The sequence below is a fragment of the Petaurus breviceps genome, unplaced genomic scaffold (assembly GCF_028583685.1).
Source record: "Petaurus breviceps papuanus isolate PSGF00001 unplaced genomic scaffold, PetGlider_PUasm1.0 66, whole genome shotgun sequence".
In the NCBI taxonomy this organism is placed as follows: Eukaryota; Metazoa; Chordata; class Mammalia; order Diprotodontia; family Petauridae; genus Petaurus; species Petaurus breviceps.
In genome coordinates this window covers 5,701,264-5,710,695 of record NW_027186442.1, presented here as the reverse complement: position 1 = coordinate 5,710,695, position 9,432 = coordinate 5,701,264, and the positions used below count along the sequence as shown (strand labels likewise).

The 9,432-nt window shown below is 38.4% G+C and overlaps 1 protein-coding gene across 4 annotated transcripts in view; it reads left to right on the top strand.

The window, feature by feature from the left end:
• Positions 1-9,432, top strand: part of LOC138173882 (coiled-coil domain-containing protein 85C-like) — a 190,416-nt gene that overhangs the window by 5,311 nt on the left and 175,673 nt on the right. The gene's annotated exons all lie outside the window — the stretch shown is intronic.

The following is a 9,432-nucleotide window of genomic DNA, read 5'->3' as shown; positions in this document are numbered from 1 at the left end:
TTTAAATTTTCCTTCTAGCACATGTAATTTCAGCAAACCATATAGCCCTTTCTCTTTGGTCTTCTGTTTGTTAGACAGTTTCAAGACAATTATGGTGACCTATCAGCACCTCTAAACAAGTTGGAATTTACCTCTTTTGGGACTTCTGTTTACTGTTTAGATAGAGAGTTAGCATACACATAGTGATGCCCTTAAATGTGAATCTGAATGGATGCCTGTCAGTAAAAACAGAACCCAGAAGTCCCCAGCTAATGATGTGTGTACAGTTGTATAACAGTGAACTGATTCAGGTAGGAAAGATTTAGGTCTAGTTTGAAGATGGCATCAATATCCGGAGAAAATGAATTGAGAAAATCTAGAAAATCTTTTGAATATATAGGCACATGTACCTATTTCTCTGGCATTTTTGGATTGACAGAAGGAAACTTAGCTTAATACAGAGACTAGACAGGGATAGAATGTGAGAAATAGTAGGGATCTTTAAGAACATTTATTCCAACCACCTCATTTCCCAGAAGCCCATGGAGGGCCAACAACTCTCCCAAGGAACATATAATCAGGAACAGAGAGGAGAATAGAAGACCTAGGTCTTCAAATTCCCAATCTAGGGCTCTTTGTGCTATTATGCAGTGTTGCCTAAACACTCATTTGCTCAATGAGACCATTTTCTTCATATTGAATCTTGTGTTCTATCAGTTCTTAACTAGCTGGGTCTTAGTGATGATAACAGAGTAGCAAATTCAGACAGATGAGCTAGAAAAATCCAGTAAATCGGGTTAATGAATTGAGGAGATGGCATTTGCTCATTTTTATGGTGAGGCAGTGTGGCATAATGGGAAAAATTCTGACTGGGATCAGAAGACCTGTGTTCAGATTCCCAGATCTGACAGCTTTACTTCCAGTGTGACCTTAGGCAAGTCACTCACTTCCCTGGGACTCAGTCTCTTCATCTGTAAAAATGAGGGAGTTGTTCTAAAAGATCTGTAGGGATCCCTTCTTATGCTCCATCTATGATTATATCTATGATCCAATTGTTTTTTTGAAGTCAGGGTTTTGTGCCCATCATCCATTAAATTAGAGAAACTTTACCATTGCTCAGATGGGATTACTTGCTTTTGAAGCTTTATTCAAACTCTGAGAAGGGAAAAAGAGAACAGAGAAAACCCTATTTTAACAGAGAGGAAGGGAATGGATGGTCTTTATTCCTCTGCTACTTTGTTTAAAAAGAAAATCACTCTGAATGAACCCTTTATTTTGTGCCTTTCAGCATAAGAGCCAAGGCCAAGACCTAAGCTACTACATGTTACACTTCCAAAACATAACCTAATCTAGTGAACAAAGGTCAGCAAAGATTGATGGCCATGGTTAGATAAGGTTTTTTTTTTTCTTTTCCTAAACATAATCAGTTATGCTCTCATCACATTACTCCATTGGTAAGCCTTGAATAGGCTCCCAATATCCACTGAATGAATTCTTTGGGCTGGCATTCGATCCTCTCTATCATTTGGCTTCAGTCAACTTTTCCATACTTACCTCCCATTTTTCCCTTTAGGATTCCTGTACTTCACTCACATATTGGACATATACAGACTTATCCTTTCTACCTTTATTTGATTGATTCCTTTATATACAATGACTTCTTCTGGTCTACATCTTTGCCTGCCAAGCTCTGCCCTATTCTTCAATAATAATTACTTTCCCTACTCTTCAGTGATAAGAAGAATTTGAGCACAGGCACCAGTACAGGCACACACACACACACACACACACACACACACACACACTCACACTCATACTCATACTTACACACATACACACACAGGTTTGACCATGTCCCTCCCCTACTCTAGATGTTCCAGTGGCTCCCTCTTGGTTCTAAAGTAAAATACAACTTCTCTCTCTGGCACTTGTAGCACTTTACAATCTGACTCAATCCTTGCCATCCTGCATTATCAGGAAAGGACTCAATTCTATTCAGAACCTTCAGAAGAAGAAGACTGGGTGCATGATTTATTTTACAATAACTTTCTTTTTTTTTTTTTTTTTAAAGCAATCAGGGTTAAATAACTTGCTCAAGGTTACACAGCCAGTTATTTCTGGGTGTGGTGCTAAGTATCTGAGCCTGGATTTGATCCCCAGGTCCCCCATCACTGGAGCTGGTGCTCTCACTCACTGAGCCACCTGGCTGCCCCTTACACTAATTTTCTTAAAAAAATACTAAAATAGAAATACATTTGAGTACTTAAATGGTTAATCCAATTATCTGGGAAATGCCATATGTGTAAGAGATAATTTCTTCAGTGATAATTGAATAAATGAGGCATCAAAATTAGGTGTGTGATTCAATTTTTGTTGTTGTTTGGACCATTTCATTGCCCCAGTGACAAAATTCCCTGTTTGGGTGATACTACTACTACCACCACCACCACTACCAGTAGTTAGCAGTTTTGTAGCTCTTACTATGTGCTAGGTACTACTGCTACTATTACTACTATGACTACTTACACTACTGCTGCTACTGCTACTATCACCACCACCACCACTACCACCACTACCAGTAGTTAGCAGTTGTGTAGCTCTTATTATGTGCCAGGCACTGTGCTAAGCAATTCACAAATATTATCTCATTTGATGTTCACAACGACTCTGGGAGATAGGTACTGTTGTCATGCTTCTCTACAGCTGAGAAAACTGAGGCAAACAGAGGTTAAGTGACTTGTCCAAGGTCACACAAGTAGTACATATATGAGGCCAGACTTGATCATATCTTCCTGACCCCAAACTGAGAAGTCTATCCACTGGCCCTATCCATTGTGCCAAAGACTTACAATAAGTCCTACAACTCAGAGGTCTTGGAGAGTTGTCTGGTAGTTCTGGGATGGTACAATGCCATGCCTATCATCACACAGCCAGTGTACTTTCCTCTCTTTGTGCTTTGATTAAAAGGAGGGGGGTGGGCTATATAATTTCCAGGGCTCCTACTACTTGTGACATTTTGACTCCTCCATGGAGTTCAATCCATTTGGATCAGTAGGGTTAGGCTTATATTATACTGGGTTTCTCTAGCAATTCCGATCACTGGGGTGGAGGGGGGAGTGGATGTCGTTCCATAACGTTGGTACCCAACAACTATGATCAACACAATGACTATATAGTATGTCCATGACATGATTTCTAACAAACTCGACCAAGGAAGTATCAATAATTTGGCTAGTTTATATAAAGCATGAAATGTACCTAAAGGCCTCGCAGTACCAAACTTCAAACTATGCTACACAAAGCAGTAATTACCAAAATTATATGATGCTGGTTAAAAATAGAATAGCAGATTAAGTACGAGGTTCAGAAGCAAATGAACACAGTAATGTAGTATTCCATAAACCTAAAGATCTGAACTACCAGGGTAAGGATTCATTATTTGGCAACAAATGTTGGGAAAACTGGAAAACAGTCCTATTGAAATTAGGTTTAGGGGACCATCATCTCATAACAGGTACTTCAACAGTATCCAAATGGATATATCACTTACATATAACAGATCTGGGGTATACTACTACTTCTGATACTTTTGGGTATATAGGATGTTGGGCTGTCCTCAACTGAGTCCGAGTGGGGAAGGTCTTAGCACCATTTTGTGTACAGTAATGCAGCTCCTCACAGCTTTTTATGAACTGATATTTAACCAGTTAATGAATCTATAACTATGTATTGAGGTCTTCTTAAAGCGGCAGGCCCTGTGGAGGGTTAAAAGGAAGACCTCACAATCTAACATTTAAAAAATCAGTGCTAAAGTAAATAAAGAGTTTCATTGGTATATAAAAGATTAGGTAATGCTTTTTAAAAAGTTTATTTTCAAAGTATCAATTTTTTTTATTTACTTGTCCCTCCCTTTTCCCTTCCCCATTGAGCAAAAACAAATACAAAACAATCCTGAAAAACAATTCCACCAATACATATTAAATTTTGCTTTTAAATAAAGTAGAGCAAAAGGATCTTTACAGGTATTTGTTTTTAAATAATCACTAACCTTACATAGTTTCTTTTTTGTGCCTTACAGTCCTTTCTAAGACTTCAGTGTTAGAACTGAACTAACTACATGGGGGAATAGTATGTCACTAGTGCCCATATCTACTTTAACCCATGTGAAGGTGTTTATTAAAAATCTGCTATATTTTGAATACTAGTCTGGGTCATATTAAAATTATGGAAGTGTGAGACATGGTTCCTGTCCCTGGAGAGAAAAAACTAGTAACACACAAGAAACAATTAGAAAACAATTAAAGTGCCACACTATGCAATTAAATGCAGTATAACCAAACTGTTTATTTACTCCAAAATCTTGATTATTTAAGTATTGTAAATGTGATGCTGAGAGATTCCTTTATTGATTTTTAAGAAACTGAAGCAAGGTAAATTATTTTAACTTACCATGTAACTTTAGATAGGTTATTTTCTTTTGAGGGCTTTAGTTTTACTCTTTTGTAACAATCAGATGAACTGGAAGTAGATGATCTCTTCCAATTCTGACATTCTTTAGCTTTATAATTTTAAGGTTCCCTCCAGCTTAATGTTCTATGACTGCAGTTAAAACTTTTTGGATCATTGAAGTTGGATGTATACTATTCTTAGGAGAAAGATTTTCTTGGAGGCAAGTTAGTTTCATTTTCCAGGAATCACCCAATAACCATGAGTTCTGTGAGTACTCTTCTGAAAATGAAAATTAAGTCTGAGCATACAAATTAAGTTTCCTTCTGTGTAGTTCTTGTTGCCTCTCCTAAGTCATATTTATTGTTATCTGAAGAGCAGTATTGATGTGTGTTTTGTCTTTCTTATAGGGACTAAGGAAGGGACTTCTTGTGTTTGAAGGCACTATTACCTCACAAAGAAGCTTTAGGGAATTGATGACTTTATGGGATTTACTAGTGACACTACCTTAGGCTTTACCATCCTCATTCTCCTGTCTTTGGATTCCTGATCTGAGCTACTGGAGCAATAATTTCCCAGTTATACTGACACAGTGTAGTATTGTCTGTAACTAGGAGTCTGATACCCCCTTCTTCTGGAGAGACCTTTGCTATTTGAAACCATTGTTGACAAACTTAATTCTTTTGGATAAATGACTATTTTATGGCTATTGGTGGAACCACCTACTTAGGTCTGTCAAAAGCAATCAGAGTAAAGACTAGTTACAGTGTTGGTTTGACTCTTTTGAGGCAGCTCAGTGTAGTGGGAAGTTAACTAGACTTGAAGACCAGTTCAATCTTGTCTCTTAACTCTTCGGACCATGTGACCCTAGAGAAGTCACTTCACTGGACCCTGAGCTGCCTCACTTATAAAATAGAGAGAAGTAATACTTATAATATCTGCCTCACTAGTTGTTGTGAGGAAAATGTTTTGTAAACCTTCAAGTGCTATAGAACTGCTCCTCTGAAGCATTACATTAGGACTGGCAAGCTGAAGTGGAAAGAAACCTGGTCAGGGACACTTTGCCATCCTCATGCCATTGATAATTGATTTACTTTGTGAACTTGGCTAAGTCACTCCCTGACTGGCCTCAGTTTTCTCTTTCTGTAAAATGAGACAGGGTTGGATAAGGTGATCTCTAAGGTCCCTTTCACATAGTGGGCTACTGAAAAGCTGAAAGTAGGCTCCAGGTCTCCTGGCTCCTAATCTTTCCAATAAATTGTTCTGCCTCCTTTTATAACAAAAGTAGGAAAGTGATAAGTGACAGCCACGTGAGGCATTGTACTGTAAATGAGTAATGAAAGAAATCTGCCTTTTTCTCTCTGGCCCATCAGTGACCTGTGGCAGTATGAGCATCTTGGGAGTTCTGCCTTGATGCTGTTAGATGGACTTTTTCATGTGAGTCAATGTACTTTCACCATTTCCACTGAGCATCCTTTTATTTGTCCAGTCTCCTCCATTCTCTTCTGTATCCTCCTTATTTGTGGAGTTTGTCACAAAGAGGCATATGGAGAGGAGAACCCTGGGTGCAAAATAGCCAGATATAGGTAGGCAGTGCTGACAGACATACTCATGTTAACACAGCCACTGAGAGGAAGTTGACCCATTTCTAAAAATAGACAGTCTACTGTCAGGGGAAAAAGAAGGTCTAATTGTCTACTCGAATCTGTCTTTCTGTTGACTCTAGGGTTGTAATATAAGGAGGTTAACTCTTGTCTTCTGAATTAACAGCTTCACAAGGAACACAGGCTCACCCTTCCCAGTCACAAGAGCATTATTGTCTGTGGCAGCTGGTAAAGCTGCCCTCTTCCTATCACAGATCTTGAACGCCAGCATTTTCTCTTTCCTAATGAGCTCTTCTTTGAGAAATACATCCTTTGTGAAGGTAGTTCCGGTCACTGTAATCCTCAACCTGGCCTTTCAGAATGGGGTTAGGTTTTTTTGGTAAAGGTTGGGCATCTAAGATTTCTATTACTGTTTCCTACCAACTTCTTGCAGGTCTGGCTTAGATCCCAGCTCTTTTATTAAATTTGATACCTATTTATTAGACAAGCATTGCCCTTTTGACACTGGGGATACAAAGATGGAGAAACAGCACTGTCCTTGCCCTCTTAAGACCTTACTTTCCAATGGAGGGGGGAGAGAAACCAGTGTGATAAAAAATAAAATATGATAGGAACAGAGCAAAGATCCAGATAAAGGATCAAGGGATTATTGATCTAGAGTAGAAGGGACTTTAGAGACCATATAGTCCAACCCCCTTATTTTACAGATAAGGACATTGAGTCCCAGAGAGGTGAAATGATTTGCACAAAACTGTATTGGTTACAGTAATTGGCAGAGTTAGCATTTGACCTTTGGTTTTATGCCTCCAAATTCAATCTTCAGAGTTCAGTTCTCCTTCTACTGCAGGACAGCCTTCTAAATAGGCTGTGGTATTCATCATTGCTTCCATTTCTTATAGCATTTTCAGATTTACAAAGTAGACCCACTAATGCACTATTGGTGGAGCTGTGAATTAATTCCCCTATTCTAGAAAGTGCTTCGGGAGGAAAAAGTCACTTTTAGTACTCCTAGATTCACAAAACTATGTGTATTCTTTTTTTTTTTTTTAAGCAATCGGGGTTAAGTAACTTGCTCAAGGTTACACAGCCAGTTATTTCTGGGTGTGGTGCTGAGTGTCTGAGCCCGGATTCGATCCCAGGTCGTCCCGACACTGGAGCCGGTGCTCTTACTCACTGAGCCACCTGGCCGCCCCTATGTGTACTCTTTTGACCTATCCCATAACAACATTTAAAAACAAAAGATGAAAAGAACCCATACTACAGAAATATCAAAGAACTGGATGCTATCAGTGTGTCCGCCAGTTGAGGAATGATTAGACAAATGATAGTATATGTATGTCATTTCCATCACTTTCATCATAACCTTCCCATGAGATTGGTAGTACAGGGATTGTTGTCTCCATATCATAGATGAGGAATTTTAGGTTCAGAGTGAAATGATTTCCTCATGATCATATAGCAGTGTTAGAGCTAAAAATATGAACCCAAGCTTGTCTCCTGACTCCAAATCCAGAGCTCTTTCTACCACATAAAATATTACAGACTGCAGTTGTGGGAAGCCTGTTAGACTCCCAGATTTCAGTGGGAAGACTTTGGGATGAGTCCATTTATCTCTGCCTTATCTGTCATTAGTAATAGCATTTAATATTTCCCCATTCATCTTCAAAGCTTAATTGTCTGATGGGGTAGCAGGTATTATTTTCTCTCTTTGTAGCTAGGAGAAATTGAGATTCTCAGAGGCTAAATGACTGAGTTGCCTGAGGTCCAGCCTCTGGTTATCTTGGCCTAGGTTCAGCATTAGGAATCAGACCATTACATAAGACCCAGGGCTCTGCTCCATGCTCTTCTGTCTTCTGATGGGCTGGAAGAGGAGATGAGAAGTGGAGGGTGGGGGAACTCAGTAGCATTGTTGGTATTAAGAGTAGTGCATTGGGTTTTTTTTACCCAATATCTTTTATTTTATATTTTGTTTTTTTATCATCTATATTTCCTAATAATAGCAATGTTTCGCTTAGTGGAAACTAAGCATTGTTTATTTTGTTTCTCACAGTGCTGTTTCTTCTTGCAATATCAGAAAAGTGCTGCTGTGTAAACGTGATTATTAGAATTTTAATGGTAAGCACAGAACCAGGGTCTTTACAAGGTGACATTTGCTTTTAGGTAAGGGCAAGGTTTCCTTATTGCCCTTTGCCTAGTTTTAGACAAAGTGTAGCCTCCCCCCATGCTCCCCTCCCCAATAAGGAGTTTTTCATTCTGTCTGTAACTAGGAGATGTAACTAGAGATACATAAAATATTTACTGGGTCAGAAATTCATGGAACTAGATAACTATTTTTATTTTTAAATCTGTTTTCCATTTTTATATCACTTTCATTTTGGAATATATCCGTCCTCCCATCTCTTCTCAGTGAGCCTTCCCTTATAAGAAATAATCAAAGGGGAAAAAGCAGTTCAGCAAAACCAATTAATACAATCAGTCAAATCTGATAATCTATACTATTTTCCATAGCCATAGTCCCCCTACCTCTGCAAAGAATGAAAGGAGATGCATTAAAATTATTTTTAAAATTCTTAACTTAAACACCAATAAGATGAGTGTTTCCATATAGAGAGGAAAACAGAAAAGGAAAATTACATATACAGCTGCAAATTTGTACCATGGATGGCCTTCCAAATATACAACAATTCGACTTTCTTTTCAAAGTTGGCCTGACTGTGTTTCCTTCTGACCTCTCTATTCTCAAACATTTTCTCAAATGCTTCAGATGACCCACTTTTCTTTTCTCTCACTCCCTTCATTTTTGGTAACCTTATCACTAGTCCCTCTTGTCCCTCACCCAATTGAAAGAAAAACAAAACTCTTGTATCAAATATGCATATTCATGCAAAACAAATCCCTACTTTGGCCATGTCTGACAATTTATGTCTCATTCATCACTATACTGTCTAAAGGCGGTAAACGTTTTGTCATTGCTCCTCTAGAATCATCACTGGGCATTGTGTCGATCAGATTTCTTAAGTCCTTTAAAAAATATTTTTCATTATAATGTTCTATAAATTATTTTTCAAGATCTGCTTACTTCACTCTGCATCAATTTATGCAAGACTTCCTGGTTTTCTCTGAATCTGTTCCTTTTATCATTTCCTATAGCACATTAATAGTTCATTATATTCATGCCACATAAGTTGTCCAGCCATTCTCCAAATGAAGTCTCCTGCCTTAATTTCCAGTTATTTGATATTTTTGTACATGTTTCCTTTTTCTCTTACTTTGATCCCTTTGGGGAATAAGGCTATGCACAATCAAGTGACATTTTGGGCATATCTCCAAACTGCTTTCTAGAATGGTCTGGACCAATTCACAGTTCCACCAACAGTGCATTAGTGTGCCTCATTTCCTGCTG